The sequence below is a fragment of the Poromitra crassiceps genome (assembly GCF_964638095.1).
Source record: "Poromitra crassiceps genome assembly, chromosome: 8".
Lineage (NCBI taxonomy): Eukaryota > Metazoa > Chordata > Actinopteri > Beryciformes > Melamphaidae > Poromitra > Poromitra crassiceps.
Genome location: NC_139629.1, coordinates 19,838,553 through 19,857,104, shown reverse-complemented (window position 1 = coordinate 19,857,104; position 18,552 = coordinate 19,838,553). Strand labels below are relative to the sequence as shown.

At 46.3% G+C, this 18,552-nt stretch overlaps 1 pseudogene across 1 annotated transcript; it reads left to right on the top strand.

The window, feature by feature from the left end:
• Nucleotides 1-3,120: 3,120 nt before the first annotated feature.
• On the top strand, nucleotides 3,121-13,849 carry LOC310780546 (N-acetyllactosaminide beta-1,3-N-acetylglucosaminyltransferase 3 pseudogene; annotated as a pseudogene). Its single transcript has 3 exons — nucleotides 3,121-4,012; nucleotides 8,822-8,959; nucleotides 13,566-13,849. The product of its transcript is annotated as an N-acetyllactosaminide beta-1,3-N-acetylglucosaminyltransferase 3 pseudogene (transcript).
• Nucleotides 13,850-18,552: the final 4,703 nt, after the last annotated feature.

Below are 18,552 nucleotides of genomic sequence, written 5' to 3'. Positions count from 1 at the left end.
TCCCCTGATAAGAAGAACAGAAGTAGTCAGACGTGAAACACGGAAGTTTATGCTAGTAAATTGGCGGTCTTAGCTCTCTACATTAGCCTGCTAATTCTCCCAGGCAACCACATAAAAACGTGGGTTAGCGATCTCAGATCCGCACAGAATTTACACAGGATGAGTGGAATATTTTACAGAACAAGTAGCAACCAGTGGATCACGTTCAGAACACGAATTACGACTTTTAAAAGCGTTTATCAGGCGGAGATTTACACAGCACAACTCACCTCGCTGACATTCTAGGAGACTGTGATGGGAGCTGCGCGCATGCGCACGTAATGACGTGCTGCGATGGGTGCGTTTGGAACCACTACACTCTAGAGCACACAAGTAGGAGATTTACAAAGGAAATGGGGTGTTTTGGTGAAATTCATAAGTGGGACCATATTAACCTGTTACACCTTCACCCTCACGCTTCACACACTGACCGGCATAACTGTATGGAGGCAGCTTCATACCTTCACCCTCACACTTCACACAGACAGGCATAACTGTACGGAGGCAGCTTCATGCCTTCACCCTCACACTTCACACACTGACAGGCATAACCGTATGGAGGCAGCTTCATGCCTTCACCCTCACGCTTCACACACTGACAGGCATAACCGTATGGAGGCAGTTTCATGCCTTCACCCTCACGCTTCACACACTGACAGGCATAACCGTATGGAGGCAGCTTCATGCCTTTACCCTCACGCTTCACACACTGACCGGCATAACCGTATGGAGGCAGCTTCATGCCTTCACCCTCACGCTTCACACACTGACAGGCATAACTGTATGGAGGCAGCTTCATGCCTTCACCCTCACGCTTCACACACTGACAGGCATAACTGTATGGAGGCAGCTTCATGCCTTCACCCTCACGCTTCACACACTGACAGGCATAAAAGCATACCGACGTGGAACGAGAATTAAAGCACGACAAAGAAAACAGTGGAAGGGTTGTGACTGAATGCTTTTTGAAGGTAAACAAGGACTCTTTCCAAGGCTGTCAGATAACTGACAATACCATCGATAATTGTTTACTTTCATTGTAAGTCCCACATTTCGGTGAAAGTTGCAAAGCCGTAGCACGTATGCCTAATCTTTTATGAATTTTCAAAGTTTGAAACTTTAGACGGTCGCTGTAGTGCCACCGTTAGGACTTTTGGCGCCAAATTTGCGTCAAAGACGTTTGGCATGGGACTGGACCTTTGTGCAAAGTTTGGTTAGTTTTCATGCATGGGAAGTCGAACTTCAAGGAGTGTAGTTATAGTATAACTACGGGGTACAAGGAGTGTAGTTATAGTATAACTACGGGGTACAAGGAGTGTACTTATAGTGTAACTACGGGGTACAAGCAGTGTAGTTATAGTGGGGTACAAGGAGTGTAGTTATAGTATAACTACGGGGTACAAGGAGTGTAGTTATAGTATAACTATGGGGTACAAGGAGTGTAGTTATAGTATAACTACGGGGTACACTATAAGTACAGTGTGGTACCCCGTAGTTATACTATAAGTACAGATCTTGTTACAGTTTAAGGATTTTTGGACCCAAGAGCAGACACAGAGACAGCTTCCAAGTTTAATAGAGTTGATTGAAAAATGGATGGCAGGAGTGAGCGGCAGGCAGGCAGGCAGGCAGTGGCAGAGAGTTACAGCAGGTGAAGACGGAGACGAACCCGGGACTCTGCTCACAGCTGACAGCAGGGAGAGGAACCATACGACCACGTAGCGTAGGTGACTGAACAATCTGACGAGTGGTGGAAGAGCCGGGGTAATTAAGCAGGAGTCTGATGATTAGAAGATTGCTGCCAGCCGTGCTGCAGAGCCCAGGTGCCAGGTGCAGAAACTCCACCCACTGTACAGAAACACTCAAGGGAGGGGGAACACAGAGGGAGAGAGACAAACAAGACAAACACCCTGCTGCCTCCTGACACTTGTTACCCTATAGTTAAAAGTCTAAATTCACTCCTTGTACCCCGTAGTTATACTATAACTACACTCCTTGTACCCCGTAGTTATAGTATAACTACACTCCTTGTACCCCGTAGTTATACTATAACTACACTCCTTATACCCTGTAGTTACACTAAGTACAGTGTGGTACCCGTAATTAGCCTGTAAGTACAGAATTGGTCCCCTGCTTTAGAATACAGCCCACGACCCCGTAGTTACCCTGTAAGTACAGTGTGGTAGCCCCTAATTAGCCTATAAGTAAAAAATTGGTCCCCTGCTTTAGAATACTGCTCACGACCCCGTAGTTACCCTGTAAGTACGGTGTGGTACCCCGTAGTTATAATATAAGTACAGATCTTGTTACCCTCTAGTTAAAGTCTAAATTCACTCCTTGTACCCCGTAGTTATACTATAACTACACTCCTTGTACCCCGTAGTTATACTATAACTACACTCCTTGTACCCCGTACTTATAGTATAACTAGACTCCTTGTACCCTGTAGTTATACTATAACTACACTCCTTGTACCCCGTAGTTATACTATAACTACACTCCTTGTACCCCGTAGTTATAGTATGACTACATGCTTATTTGCGGGCTGTATTTTAAAGCGTTACCGCGGTTTTCAATATCTGGTCGATTGGGAGGGGCACGGCGCCGAGGAGCGCTGTTGGGTTCCTCGCCGATTCATCCTTGACGCTACGCTCATTCGGGATTTCCTTGCATCTGGCTGGGCGCCATGTAGAGGGAGCGGTACTGTTAGATGATGTCATCATTCCTACTACGATGTCAACAGTGATGAATGATGTCATATTTCGGATGTTCCCTCCGGACTGATGTCGTACAAACAACTCCACGTTATGACATCACTGATGAGGTCATAACGCAATGTGATGTCACGTTCAGGCCCTATAAGAATTGGCTCTGCTGACCCTCGGCAGTTCGTTCATAGTTTCCCCAGCTTCGAACCCTGCAGATCCACCTTATCAAGCGCTACAGCATTTCCAGTTATCCTAGTTACCTTGGCCATCAAGTGTCTGCACGTAGACCACCTGACCCCAGCTTAGCAGTTGACGTGAAAACATGGTTTTGTTTTGCAGCTGCAGAGTATCAAGGATGAAACCGAAGAGGGCAATGATTCTTCTGCTGATTGGAGCTTTCTTCTTGGTCGTCTATCTCTTGATGGATCAAAACAGGCCAGCCACCATTAGGAGCTCCTATGTTTATTCCTGGCCAAGTTGTCAACAAAATATGTCTGCAGCCAACATCACAGGCTTCACCTCTCTTCCCGGTCACATCCAAGACTTTCTCTACCACCGTCATTGTCGCCATTTCCCCATGCTGCTGGACGTTCCTGACAAATGTGGAGGAGCTGACAAATCTGTGGAAGTCTTCCTTCTGCTGGTCATTAAAAGTTTCCCGGAGAACTACGACCGGCGAGAAGTCCTGCGCAAAACCTGGGCCAACGAGAGATTACACAATGGTGTGTGGATCAGGAAGATCTTCATCTCAGGAACGGCAGGTGCCGGATTCGAGAAGCAGAGACTGAACAAGCTCCTGGAGCTGGAGCACCGTGAACACAATGACATTCTGCAATGGGACTTCCATGACTCCTTCTACAACCTCACCTTGAAGCAAATACTCTTCCTGGAATGGATGGGGAGGAACTGTCCGCAGGCTCGCTTCCTCCTAAATGGTGATGATGACGTCTTTGCCAACACAGACAACATGGTGGACTATCTCCAAAGCCAAAACAACAATGACGGTAGCAAACACCTCTTTGCCGGCGATCTGATCCAGTATGCGAAACCCAAACGAGACAGAGGGAGCAAGTACTATATCCCTGTACAGGTGCACAAGTCAGACACATACCCCCCTTACTGTGGGGGTGGAGGCTTCCTCCTGTCTGGCTATACAGCCTTGGTCATATACAACATGTCCAAGTCCATTACCATTCTTCCCATTGATGATGTTTACATGGGGATGTGTATGGCCAAAGCAGGACTCGCACCTGTTTCACAGTTTTGTTGGTCATGATTAACGGTCCGCATCAACAGGGCTGAATCATTGACAGTGGTGGTGTAGTTAGGGATTGTTTGTTTGTTGTTGGTCATGATTAACGGTCCGCATCAACAGGGCTGAATCATTGACAGTGGTGGTGTAGTCAGGAATGTCATACCGAATTAACCTGGATAGCTAGGCTTAGATAGTGAGGTAATATGCAGTTGTGCGGTGGTAGCATGGAGGGGGGTGTTTCCAGGACGCTGGATTACACCGTTAAGCCTTCTTGAGGTGTCGTGGGCCTAACTTAACGAAACGTCGGTGAAGGAAGGTGCCCACTTGAAAACCCCAATGACATGCTTCATACTGCTGTTGGCTAGGGTAGGTAACTGGTGATTTGTGTCTTGTTTATTAGTTTGTTAGCCTGTTAGCTTGTTTTATTCTGGATTGGGCTTCTAAATGTGTTTTTCCTCGGATTTTGGCACAAGGGATAGTAACATCTTGTCCTGTGTATTAATTAATACTAAAGCTAGCTTAGGCTAGTGACTGTTGTGAATAGTGCAGCTGACAACTAGGGAAAGACCTAGTGACAGCATGGAAAGACAGCTGACAGGAGGGATTAGACCCCACCGGGGCTGCAATGGGTTAGCTGCTCATTGTGGCAGTAGCCAAGGCCAATAGGCCATTGGTTACACCCAAACTTGCTACGAAACAGAATTATGAAAAAACACCCCTAGAGTCTGCGAGAGCGGGGGCGGAAGATGACTCACCTATGGTTGACACGGTTATTGACTCTGGAACGGACTTGACTATGAGTAGGGAAAACATGTCAGTGGAAGCCACTAGTTCAGATGTAGATGGAAAGAAGCGTCAGGTTTGCTTGTGTGGCTGGCAGAAGGTAACAACTTTGAGGGGCCTTAGAATCCATCAAGGCAGGAAGAGGTGCTTGGTAGAGGGAACACAGGGACCCCGCATTGATAATTATTTCTTAAGAAGTTTATCAAGTCAGTCGGGTGAAGTCCAGCGACAGGAAGTAACCCACAGCTCGCAGGACATCAGCACCCCTGATGTTGAGGCAGGTCCTAGCACCGAGGAAAGCAGAGAGGCCAGCCAGCCAAAAAGGGAGAAGATTAGCGGTCAGAAGCCTAGAGTTAAGTGGCCAGGTGCAGCGGAAAGTAGGAAGTGGGAAGATATCAATAGTGATTTGGTTAGGATGTTAGAGAAGCTTAAAGGAACTGCTGAGAGTAAGTTGGAGAAAATGGGAGATTGTATTTATGATTATGGTAAGGAAAGGTTTGGCGTCTTTGAGAAAAGGAAGAAACTAGAGGGTGAGGTAGTTAAATCTAGGCGCCAACAAGAGATAGATAGACTTATCCAGGAGAGAAGACAGCTTAAGAGGCAGTGGAGGAAAGCTACAGAGGTTGAGAAGGAAGGCATTGATTGCTTGCAGTCAGATGTGAGGGATCGGTTGGCAGTTTTAAGAAGAGCAGAGAGCATTAGGAAAAATAGGAAAAAGAAAGAGAGAGCTAGAATAGCATTCTATAAGGATCCATTTAGATTTGTGAAGTCATTGTTTAGTAAGGAAAAGAATGGTAGCCTTATGGTACCTAAGCAGAAGCTTGAGGAATATTTGGAGGAGGTTCACAAAGATAGGGAAAGGTTTAGAGAGATGACAGTCCCAGCTGATATTCCACCTATTGGTGAAATAGAGAGCCAGTGTGATGATAGCCCACCAAGGTGGAAAGAAGTTCAAGAAGTAGTGAGACGTGCAAGGGCCTCTTCAGCCCCGGGTCCTAATGGAGTCCCCTACCGGCTGTATAAGAGTGCTCCAGATGTGTTGCAGTTTCTATGGAAGCTGATGAAGGTAGTCTGGAAGAAGCAGGTTATTCCTAAGGCATGGCGTAGAGCAGGGGGAATCTTCATTCCTAAAGAAAGGGACTCGTTAGAGATAAGTCAGTTTAGACCTATCAGTCTACTTAATGTTGAAGGGAAGGTTTTCTTTAGTGTTGTGGCACAGAGGCTGTCTAGTTATCTAGAAAAGAATAGGCTAATAGATACTTCGGTGCAAAAGGCTGGAATTCCCGGCTTCTCCGGGTGCTTAGAGCACACCAGCATGATCTGGCACCAAATCCAGTCAGCTAGGCGTGAGAAGAGAGACCTGCATGTAGTATTCTTGGACCTGGCTAATGCTTTCGGGTCAGTGCCGCATAGTCTGTTATGGGAGGCCTTTGATTTCTTTAGAGTGCCAGGTAGTATAAAGAGCTTAGTTAAAGCCTACTTCTTAGATATTCAACTCTGCTTTACCACAGCAGAGTACACTACAGCTTGGCAGCAGCTGGAGATAGGCATTATGGCAGGGTGTACAATTTCCCCATTAGCTTTTACCATGGCAATGGAGATCATTATTAGGGCTTCAAAATGGGTAGTGGGTGGAGAAAGGCTGCAGGGAGGGCTGCGGCTCCCTCCAATTAGGGCATACATGGATGACATGACGACTATGACGTCAACCGCTCCATGTACTAGCAGATTGTTGGATAAGTTAAATAGTAATCTGCAGTGGGCTAGAATGAAAGTGAAGCCAAGTAAGTCCAGGAGTATTTCAATCATTAAAGGGAGGGTAGTAGGTAAGAAGTTTGTTATAAATGATGAGGTGGTGCCTACAGTGTTAGAGAAACCAGTCAAGAGTTTGGGAAGATGGTATGATGCAAGTCTCAGTGATAAGGGACAGTTTGAGGAGGTGAGGCAGGAAATGATTCAAGGTATTTCAAGTATAGACAAGTCAGGGCTCCCAGGAAAGTTAAAGTTGTGGTGTTTGCAGTTTGGATTGTTGCCTCGGTTGATGTGGCCACTGACAGTGTATGAGGTTCCCCTTTCAAAGGTAGAAAAGCTAGAAAGGATGATTAACTCATTCATTAGAAAATGGCTCGGAGTCCCACGCTGCCTAAGCAGTGTAGCCTTATATGGGAAAGGCATATTGGAATTGCCATTATCTAGCCTGACAGAGGAGTTCAAGTGTGCTAAGGTTAGACTGGAAATGACTCTGACTCAGTCAAAGGATCCAGTGGTTAGGAGTGTAGCGCCCACAGTTAAAACAGGGAGGAAGTGGAACCCAAAGGAGGCAGTACAGCAAGCACAGTCAGCTCTTAGACACAGGGATATCATAGGTCAGGTGCAGCATGGGCGTGGAGGCTTAGGGTTGTGCATAGGGAAACCTGTGTGGAACAAGGCATCAGTAATAGAAAAGAGGAAGATGGTAGTTGAAGAAGTACATAGGCAAGAGGAGGCAGTAAGATGTACTAAGGCAGTGTCGCAGGCAAAGCAAGGACAGTGGGTGAACTGGGAGAGTGTAGAGAAGAGAAAGTTGAAGTGGAGAGAGTTGTGGAGCATGGAGGCCAGCAGAATTAGATTTATTCTAGGGGCTACTTATGATGTGCTGCCATCTCCCCAGAACTTAAATCAGTGGTTGGGCGAGGATGGTGCCTGCCCATTGTGTTCTAGTGTATGTACATTGAGGCATATTCTGTCAGGGTGTAAGGTCAGTCTCTCCCAGGGGCGATACACCTGGCGTCACAACCAGGTGTTGAAATGTTTGGCAGCTGCAGTTGAGGAAAAGCGGCTAGAAGTAAATTCTCTAGTTGCTAGCAAAGAGAATAGACAGATCAAATTTGTACGTGAGGGAGAAAAGATTAGACCAATTAAGGTCAGGCACAAGTTAGGGCAGCTAAGTGTAGGTGGAGCCTGGGAAATGAGGGTTGACTTGAATGAACAGCTAGTCATCCCAGCATATATAGTTAGCACCCGGCTACGTCCGGACTTGTTACTGTGGTCTGAGGTAGAGAAGAGAGTTTATTTTATCGAACTCACAGTCCCGTGGGAAGATCGAGTTGAGGAGGCTTATGAGCGCAAGAAAGCTAGGTATGCTGAAATGGCAGCAGAGGCAGAGCAGCGAGGTTGGAGGGCTCGAGTGCGGCCTGTAGAGGTGGGCTGCCGTGGTTTTGTGGCAAAGTCCGTTATTGCCTTACTAACTGAGTTGGGCATTCGGGGACGGAGCCTGAAACGTGCGGTTAGCAACATGTCTCAGGCAGCAGAACGAGCAAGTGAATGGCTGTGGATAAGGAGGAAACATGCTAGCTGGGGAGCTCGCTAAGGTCAGATTGATTGTTTGTTGTTGGTCATGATTAACGGTCCGCATCAACAGGGCTGAATCATTGACAGTGGTGGTGTAGTTAGGGATTGTTTGTTGTTGGTCATGATTAACGGTCCGCATCAACAGGGCTGAATCATTGACGGTGGTGGTGTAGTTAGGGATTGTTTGTTGGTCATGATTAACGGTCCGCATCAACAGGGCTGAATCATTGACAGTGGTGGTGTAGTTAGGGATTGTTTGTTTGTTGTTGGTCATGATTAACGGTCCGCATCAACAGGGCTGAATCATTGACAGTGGTGGTGTAGTCAGGAATGTCATACCGAATTAACCTGGATAGCTAGGCTTAGATAGTGAGGTAATATGCAGTTGTGCGGTGGTAGCATGGAGGGGGGTGTTTCCAGGACGCTGGATTACACCGTTAAGCCTTCTTGAGGTGTCGTGGGCCTAACTTAACGAAACGTCGGTGAAGGAAGGTGCCCACTTGAAAACCCCAATGACATGCTTCATACTGCTGTTGGCTAGGGTAGGTAACTGGTGATTTGTGTCTTGTTTATTAGTTTGTTAGCCTGTTAGCTTGTTTTATTCTGGATTGGGCTTCTAAATGTGTTTTTCCTCGGATTTTGGCACAAGGGATAGTAACATCTTGTCCTGTGTATTAATTAACACATATGGCTGTCAAGACTTTAGGACTGGGCCTCCGCCTCCCCTCTAAGAAACTAGACCCCTATGACCCTTGTTATTATAGAGACATTCTACTGGTACACAGATTCCAGCCATATCAGATATATCTAATGTGGCATAGAATACATGACCCTAATCTGAAATGTACAACTTTTTAAGGCCGTTGGCGTAATGTCTCCGTGGTAAGATGCCTCTCTTCTTGTGGTGAGAGAGGAGGGCATCTGCTCAGACTAGGATAGAGAATCCCCCCTGTAGGGAATTCTTCAGGAGTCAAGACGTTGGTGGTGGACTGCGGAGGTGGGTGGGGTGAAACACAGCTTCAGAGGATGGGATACGATCAGCCCAGGTACAGCGACCATAGAGGTGAAGGATCAGGGAAAGATGATGATGACACGCCATGGCTATATGTACTGCCACGTCATAGCCTCGGAACGCTTGTTCGACCAGCTTACCTGGGAGCATTACTACCAACCTAGACCGGCTCCAGCAACTTAGCAACTTACGCGCATGCGGCACTGGAAGAGGAATGCCTGTTCGACCGGCTTACTTCGGACCATTACTACTGCTGGCTCTATAACTTTAGACTGGCTCCAGCGACTTATATGCATGTGGCACTGGAAGAGGAACACTTGTTCGACCGGCTTACTTTGGAGCATTAGGGGAGAGTGGGGTGAGTTGTGCCAATGCCTCCAACTACAATATGTAAATATATTTCAGGATGTTGTGCACCACTGGGAACACTCCCTTTGGATCTTAAATAAACTCTTAAAAAATATGGCTATTCTTAAAAAAGTGGTCTCTTGGCACAACTTGCCCCCGGTGCGGGGTAAGTTGTGCCTTTGGAGGGAATACGTTGGGGTAAATTGTGTCATTGATTACTGAAGTAAAACAGAACATTTTCATCTCATATACTGTAATGCTATATCAAAGCAAGACAAAATAAAGATAACACTAAAGTCCAGTGTACTATAACAGGGTTAAACAAGGCTAAACGGTAGCAGCAGTTGACCTACATATTTAACATTTTCAGAAATAAAAATGATGTTCAAAATGAACAAAATCAACTATCACAGAGCCAGGCTACATTGCCAATACTGTAATATTCTTCAACAAGGTATATTTAAACATTTAAGAACAAAATTAAATAAAATTTCACTAAATCAACTGCAACTGCACTGGCACAACTTAACCCAGGCCTTTTGGCACAAATCACCCCATCCCCACCATTTTAACAAACTTGTATCATATAGCTGGTTTGGAGCTAACATCATGCTAACAGTATAGCCTCATATTGTAGCTTACTAAAACACTAACACATGTGTGAAATGTTTTCAAGCTTGTCTATAATTGTTCAGACACAACAATCAATAAACCTTGATCATAAAAAATTTACTTTGAGAGGCAAAAAACAGTTTTTTGAACTTAAATGTGCTTAGCTCTTGTGCCATCTGCCTCCCTTCTTTGCAGAGTGAGTAAAATGGATGCCTCTTCAAAAATGTGTGGTCACATGACCAATTTCTTCTATGGTTTTCTAGATACAAGGGGTGGCACAACTTCCCCCCTGGCACAACTCACCCCACTCTCCCCTACTACTGCTGCACCTGGCTTACTTTGGAGCATTACTACTGCTGCACCTGGCTTACTTCGGAGCATTACTACTGCCGCACCTGGCTTACTTCGGAGCATTACTACTGCTGGCCTATAACTTTAGCCGCACCCCCCGTTACACACCAAGAGCGACACAAATATACAGCAGGAAATTGCGAGGCGAATTCTGAACCACCTGTCAATCACAGCAACATGTCTACATGTCGGAAGCAAATTTCTGCAAAATCATCCTAAAAGCTGCAATATCGCTCAGAGAAACTTCACCCTGCATTGACTGCATATAGGTTCGAAAAATATTCCTGACGTGCGAACGTTAGCTGTACCAAAATGTAACTTATACACACTTAACACTTTTGGAAAATATGAATGTATTTTGTATTCCTGGGTCAATTTTGTTTGTTGTTTTTACGGCATGGCCAGTAGGGGTCGAGGCATATATAAGAGTCTGTATATAAGTCCATCTGTCTGTCCCAAGAAAGAACGAAAGAAAGAAAGAAAGAAAGAAAGAAAGAAAGAAAGAAAGAAAGAAAGAAAGAAAGAATGGGTGATCTGGTCCAAGCTCTTTCACTCGATGCTTCTGTAAAGTCTGTCTCTCAAACGGCGGCGTTTTGAGTGACTTCACAGAATTTTCTTTCTCCATTCTTGCAAAACGTCTTTTTTGTTTTATGGCAGTTGAAAACAAACTTCTTTGCTTCGCGCGCGTGCTGCAGGAAGACAACAAGACAACAAAGCCGTCGGCGTGGGACTGCTACTAGTGTTTATATATACTGCGTCGCTACCCATCTACGTAGCCTAGCCTACGTCACGACACTCACTCTACCTGACCCCACCTCCACCTGGTCGCTAGATACGTGCGCCCAGAGCCCTCCCAAATCCCTTTGTTTTTGAGAGTGAACAGCGCATGTGCAACTACACAGATCCTGATCTGCACTGGTGGAAACCGGAAGTCCCCGGACGGCGTCCGTGGCAATTCGGTGCAAGAAAATATTGACCCAAAAACAGTAGCCTACACATGTAGATCATTATGAATCTACATATTTATTGCAGATTATATACTCACTATCTAATATTCACCTCGCTCATTAAAAAAAATAATATATATAACGTTTTATTTTCCCCTCCATGTGGGTATAGGTGGGGCGGCGCCCTGGCGCCCTCTAGTGGCCGGCCGCCACTGCTGTGACATCATCAGTGATGTTATAAATAAATCCTACTGTGACATCATCAGTGATGTCATAAATCCCTGATCCCACTGTGACATCATGAGTGATGTCATAAATCCTACTGATGACATCATCAGTGATGTCATAAATCTGACATCATCAGTGATGCTGGTCTCATTGGCCGAGCAGCGAATGCGAGCTGCAGGCCAGCTTGGCGAGCTGCAGGGGCAGCTCAGCGAGCTGCAGGACCTAGGAATCGAGCGACATTGCTAGTTATAAAAGAGGCAAATGGGCAATCTGTCTGTTCTGTGTTCTGTTTACATTTTTGTCTCACTGATGATGTCATAGGCATTTGTGACATCACTGATGATGTCATAGGCACTGATGACAAAAGGGACAAGTGGGCAATCTCTGTCTGTTCTCTGTAGACCCTTTTCACGGGGGCCATTTTGTGTCAAAAAGGAAGAATAAACACAGGTGCAAGCAAAACACTAATGAGGGTTTCCAAATTCCAATCATGGAAGTTGGAAACCCTCATTAGTGTTTTGCTTGCACCTGTGTTTACCCTGCCTTTTCGACACAAAATGGCCACCGTGAGAAGGGTCTAATCAGTGATGTCATCATGCGAAGTTGTGCAATTGTGCGCTGCGCATGCCAATGGGGCAGGCGAGGCCATGCAGCAGCCGAGCTGCGGGCGAGGCGGCGCAGGTGCCGAGCTGCAGGGCAGGCGAGCGAGCCCGCATAGCGGGCAAGCCTAGGAATCGTGAATACAAAACTGCTCTGTTATTGTAACCAGAAAAAATCGCCCATGCGCCAAAGTTAAAACAATGTTATAAGCAGTGGTGGAAGTAACTAATTAGTGGCTGGGCCAGCGAAGCTTTCAAACTTTGAAAATTCATAAAAAATCAGGCATACGTGCTACGGCTTTGCAACTTTCACCGAAATGTGCGCCCAAATGAGGACAAACTTTTGTACAATGCAACCTATGGCCAATTATGAAGTCTAAAGACCGCAAAACTGCAAAAACTGTAAAACTAATTAAACCCTACTCCTCCCACATTTTTTCTTCAAACGACACCAAACTTCAGCATCTGCATCATTAGACTGTCCTACACAAAAGTATCAAAACAGATTTTCGACCGGTCAAAAATTGAGCCCACAGTGCATCAAAACGTTGAATTCTGGCCCTGTGTATAGCCTAATTGCCTTAATTACCTATGGCAATTAGGTTGTATTTGTGATGTCATCAGTCAGGCAAGCAATTGTGATGCCATCACTGATGTCACTCGAGCAATTGTGATGTCATAATAGCTCAAAGCCTTGAGACTTGCCCGGCCACGACCCATTGCTGCGCAGCAGCTATAATTATAATTATTATTTAGAGCACTTTTCAAAAGGCTACATTTAAAATGAGACACTAAGAAAAAGTAGCACATGAGGACAACACAGCAAACCATAAGAAGGCCTTTGCTTATCTGTCCTCAGTTTTAGGGACATCATGACGCTGGGAGATGAAGGGTGAGATGATCTATAGGAGCCATGTAAAGGAGACGTGTCTGTGGGCTGGGAGTTGTGGGTTGAGGCTGAGGGCTGAGACGGGGCTTGTGAGAACAATAAGCTGTCTGGAAGGTGAGCTCACCACTTAGAGACAGGGTGGAGCGGAGGACGCAGGGCGATAGGGATTGCAGATGGATTTAACGCAGACCGACATGGCTACAGCAATATGGAGAGACTCTTGATATAGGTCACACACACACACACACACACTCACACATGGGCGCACACAAACAAAAGCACGTACGCACACCATGTGGAGGTGGTTACCTAATCCTACTCGAATTGAGCGGGGGCCTCTTCTAGAGATGCTTATCATTGAAACCTCCAAACTCTAAAGCTAAGCTAAACGCACTCTCTGTAGCCTAAACGCACTCTCTGTAGCTAAACGCACTCTCTGTAGCGTGCTCCCTCCCCCGCTGAAGTGGTGAGGTCATCCAGTCACGCTGATGAAGTGGTGAGGTCATCCAGTCACGCTGATGAAGTGGTGAGGTCATCCAGTCACGCTGATGAAGTGGTGAGGTCATCCAGTCACGCTGATGAAGTGGTGAGGTCATCCAGTCACGCTGATGAAGTGGTGAAGTCATCCAGTCACGCTGATGAAGTGGTGAGGTCATCCAGTCATGCTGATGAAGTGGTGAGGTCATCCAGTCACGCTGATGAAGTGGTGAGGTTATCCAGTCACGCTGATGAAGTGGTGAGGTCATAGAGTCACGCTGATGAAGTGGTGAGGACATCCAGTCACGCTGATGAAGTGGTGAGGACATCCAGTCACGCTGATGAAGTGGTGAGGTCATCCAGTCACGCTGATGAAGTGGTGAGGTCATCCAGTCACGCTGATGAAGTGGTGAGGTTATCCAGTCACGCTGATGAAGTGGTGAGGTCATCCAGTCACGCTGATGAAGTGGTGAGGTTATCCAGTCACGCTGATGAAGTGGTGAGGTTATCCAGTTCAGCTGATGAAGTGGTGAGGTCATCCAGTTCAGCTGATGAAGTGGTGAGGTCATCCAGTTCAGCTGATGAAGTGGTGAGGTTATCCAGTTCAGCTGATGAAGTGGTGAGGTTATCCAGTTCAGCTGAAGTGGTGAGGTTATCCAGTTCAGCTGATGAAGTGGTGAGGTTATCCAGTCACGCTGATGAAGTGGTGAGGTTATCCAGTCACGCTGATGAAGTGGTGAGGTCATCCAGTCATGCTGATGAAGTGGTGAGGTTATCCAGTCACGCTGATGAAGTGGTGAGGTTATCCAGTTCAGCTGATGAAGTGGTGAGGTCATCCAGTTCAGCTGATGAAGTGGTGAGGTTATCCAGTTCAGCTGATGAAGTGGTGAGGTTATCCAGTTCAGCTGAAGTGGTGAGGTTATCCAGTTCAGCTGATGAAGTGGTGAGGTTATCCAGTTCAGCTGATGAAGTGGTGAGGTTATCCAGTTCAGCTGAAGTGGTGAGGTTATCCAGCTCAGCTGATGAAGTGGTGAGGTTATCCAGTTCTGCTGATGAAGTGGTGAGGTTATCCAGTCATGCCGGATTCTAAAACAGGGGAGCTTCCATGGCTTCAACAATGACGTCTGCCTGGCTGGATCACTAGGTCACTGGCTGCACGAGAGAGTGCTATCACAATGACTCAGCGTGCCCCGCATCCGTAAAAAAAGGATATTTTCAGAGGTGTTGTCTTTGTGGGCTTGAGCCTTTAAAAACATTTCTTTGTCCGTGCGGTTCCATTCTTCTTTCTTCACCAGCTGGGCACTGTAACGAAATTGATTTCCCAAGTGTTGTTTTAACCTTTGTTTACCCAGGCAGGCAAAGTGGATTGAGTAACACTGGCTCTCTGGCAGCGACGCCCTGCTTCACAGTCACTCACACACACGTTTGATGACACACGTCAGCTGCTGTGGTATGTTTTCATTAAGCTACAGGGAACGAAATCAAAAATGTTCTCAGGGTGTAATTATTACCTCTGACAAGGAGGTTATGTTTTCAGTGCCTTTTGTCTGTCTGTCTACCTGTCTGTCTGTGTGTCTGTCTGTCTGCCTGCCTGCCTGTCTGTCTACCTGCCTGCGTGTCTGTCTCCGTGTCTGTCTGTCTGCCTGCCTGTCTGTCTGCATGTCTGTCTGTCTGTCTACCTGCCTGTCTGTCTGTCTGCCTGCCTGCCTGTCTGTCTGCGTGTCTGTCTGTCTGTCTGTCTGTCTACCTGCCTGTCTGTCTGTCTGTGTGTCTGTCTGTCTACCTGCCCGTCTGTCTGTCTGTTAGCAGGATTATGGAGAGGCTACTCAGCCGATTTCAATGGAACTTGGTGGAAGAAGGGTTGGAACTTAAGAGCATGGTCCAAGAACCTCTTACATTTTGGATCTGATCCGACCATAGATCCGACTCAGAAAATGTGCATACTGTATGACTGCAGACTGGACCTTTGGCCTTGGCATACTGCAGGTTTGCTCTCTCCGAGTGCCCTTCTAGTTACACCGAAGTCTTGACCAGATTTGACCAACACATTGCGAGAGAATGGACAGATGGGGTAAAAAAAAAAAAAAAAACACATAGGCTAATATTGATTAGATTTGATTTGGCTATGATTGATTACAAAGGGGTTATAGCTGGTGAACAGCTTGCCTCTTACCGATGAAATCTTATGAGGGTAAAGCAACCTTTTATAAGATCTAATTTTGGATCATGATTTCTTAGAGGGAGAACATTGCTGTGTACTGAGGATGACATTTAGCTTCATGAGCAGAGAGAGAGAGAGACAGAGAGAGAGAGAGACAAAGAGAGAGAGAAAGAGAGAGAGAAAGATGGTGAGAGTCAACTCCCTCAACGTCAGTTAGTTAATCCTGCATTCAGGACGCACTTTCGTCTCTGCGGAGGGGCGCCGCTGGCCTCCCTCTCTCCCCCTGGACTCAGTTGGCCACACAAATGTTGTTCTCAATAGAAATCTCAGATGATGTATGGTGTCATCGTGGTCGTTAGTATCAACGGACAGCAAAGAGAAATAAAGAGGCACTGTCTGTGCTTTCGGTTTATTTCCTCGGCCGCTCCCTGACAACATGTCTCAGCTGTTGCCGAGGCAGAAAATAAATCATCGCAATGTAACAACTGTAATGAAGAAACCTATGAGGAAAGAAATCCATTTAACATCAACCATGTTCCAGTAAGCGGAACCCCATTGGCACCGCCTGTGTGTTTGTGATACGTCGTCTGGTTCGTGTGCGTGTCGTGCATACACCACCCTTCCCCCAACACACACACACACACAGACACACAGACACACACACACACACAATCAACAGTCAGTACAACCATGGGCGACACTGATTTATGGGGCGGGCGCTGGACGCTGCTCTGCAGTATAATGCATTAAGCTCTTATCAGCCGGTCCTGACGGCAGCCCTCATATCATTTAGCAGAGAGGATAGCACTGCTATACAGCCCTGCCAGAGAGTCATCCACCCACAGGACGTCCCACTGCAGAGGGAGGCGGAACACAACAAAAACACTTCCTGACGGGAAGTGCACTTTTAGCTGAGAGCTCTATAATGCAACGGCGTTCCAAAAGTGTGTGAAATGGGAAATCTACAGTTAGCCAGTTGGCAGTATAAAAACATGGATACATTGAATCTCAACGTTTGTAAACCAAAAATATGTTGCATAGCCTGTCAACCACAGGAGCATTTCCAACCTAAATTTTAAAATGTCTGTTAATTTGAAAACTTTGCTGCGATTCCAATGTTAATTTGAAAATGTTGTGCAAAAAAACCCAACTATGTTAACTAGGCATCTAAAACAACTTGGTTAAGGTTAGGGTTATGGTTTGGGTTCAGGTTAAATAACAACAATTTTGTGAGTTACGGTTGAAATTTAGACTTTGGAAACGCTGGGAATCGAACTTTGTTCTCTGGTGTCCAAGACAATAGCCCATCCACCACCCAGGCCACAACTCCCTTACTTTCCACCGTGCTATTCCAATATTTACACGACCGCTGGCCTATGCGTTGAAATGTTGATATGCAACATATTTTTGGTTCACAAACGTTGAGCTTCAACGTATGGTTTGCAGAAATGTAAAATGCCAACATATTGTGGCGACTGGACTGGGGATGGTGAACAATATATATATTTTTAAATCAAATCATTTCATCGCATAATGAGATCCGGAAGCCCATTGAAAAGATAAAATGGCCTTATCTGTGTGTGCCGGGCGATCTTAGAGGATGTTGTGTGCCTTCAAAGACAGAGGCAAAGCAGAACCTGTTTAATCTGATTGAATCTAATCAAGTCTGACATAATCTCTCTCCGGTCTTCCTGGGTGCCAGCTGAATAGCAATAAGCCTAGTCAGACTTGGCTGAGAGGAGACAAAAGATATGACGCTCTCTCCGTAACATCTCACTCTAGTAAACGAGCTGAACAGTTTGTGGAAGAGCTCCGGTCTGTTTGTTTGTTTGCGTTAGAAACAGAGCGCGCGTTGTGCCTTTGTGTATTCACCTTATGTAGCCCCGCCCACTTGACCCAGTTGTGTTATGACTTCCTGTTCAAAACACCGTCTGTTTTACCTGCTCACTAGTACTGTACTGTCACAATAGGTAACTAACTAACTTATAACACACACTAACTTATAGGTAAGTAACTGGCTGACCCCTGTCTTGGAAACATAAGGTGAATAGAGGAAGACCGCTTTTACTCCCTCCATGCCCACAGCTGCCCGTCAAATGTCTGTCTAAACACATTCAGGTGTAACCCGACGCTGTCAGATGGTTTGTTTTCACATAACCCATCTGTGAACGAGTTGCTTGGGAAACCGTTTCAAAGGGCAGGCGCACTTTCAAAAAAATACCTGCCAGGTGATTGGATGAACCATCTGTTTATCTCGGGGCTCGCTGCTTCTCGCTATTGTCACACCTACATCCCTCCCATATAGCATGCCTCTGGATGCCGATTGGTGCAAACCACTGGTGGTTCAGATTCAAACCAATAGATTGGAGCGTGGGTCCACTAATCAGCAGGTTGGTGGTTGGATCCCCGGCTCCTCCGGTCCGCATGTCGAAGTGTCCTTGGGCAAGACACTGAACCCCAAATTGCTCCCGATGGCTGTGCCAGCACCCTGCGCGGCAGCCTGCCGCCTTCGGTGTGTGGATGTCGGCACATTGTAAAGCGCTTTGGATAAAAGCGCCATATACATGCAGTCCATTTACCATTCGTATGATCCTGATCTCATGATCTTACGAGGTGATGGACTGGCGGTGCCAACGCTGACTGCTTGCACTCGCTAAGCAAACGATCCCGAAACATTCCTACAGTCGATAGCAATCTAATTTCCAATCAGTTGCTGATCTGCACACACACAGTACGTTCTGTACATATGAGTCGAGACACGTCATCTTTGGTCTACGCCACCTCCATCTCTTTCATCTGCTATTTGGGTTTCG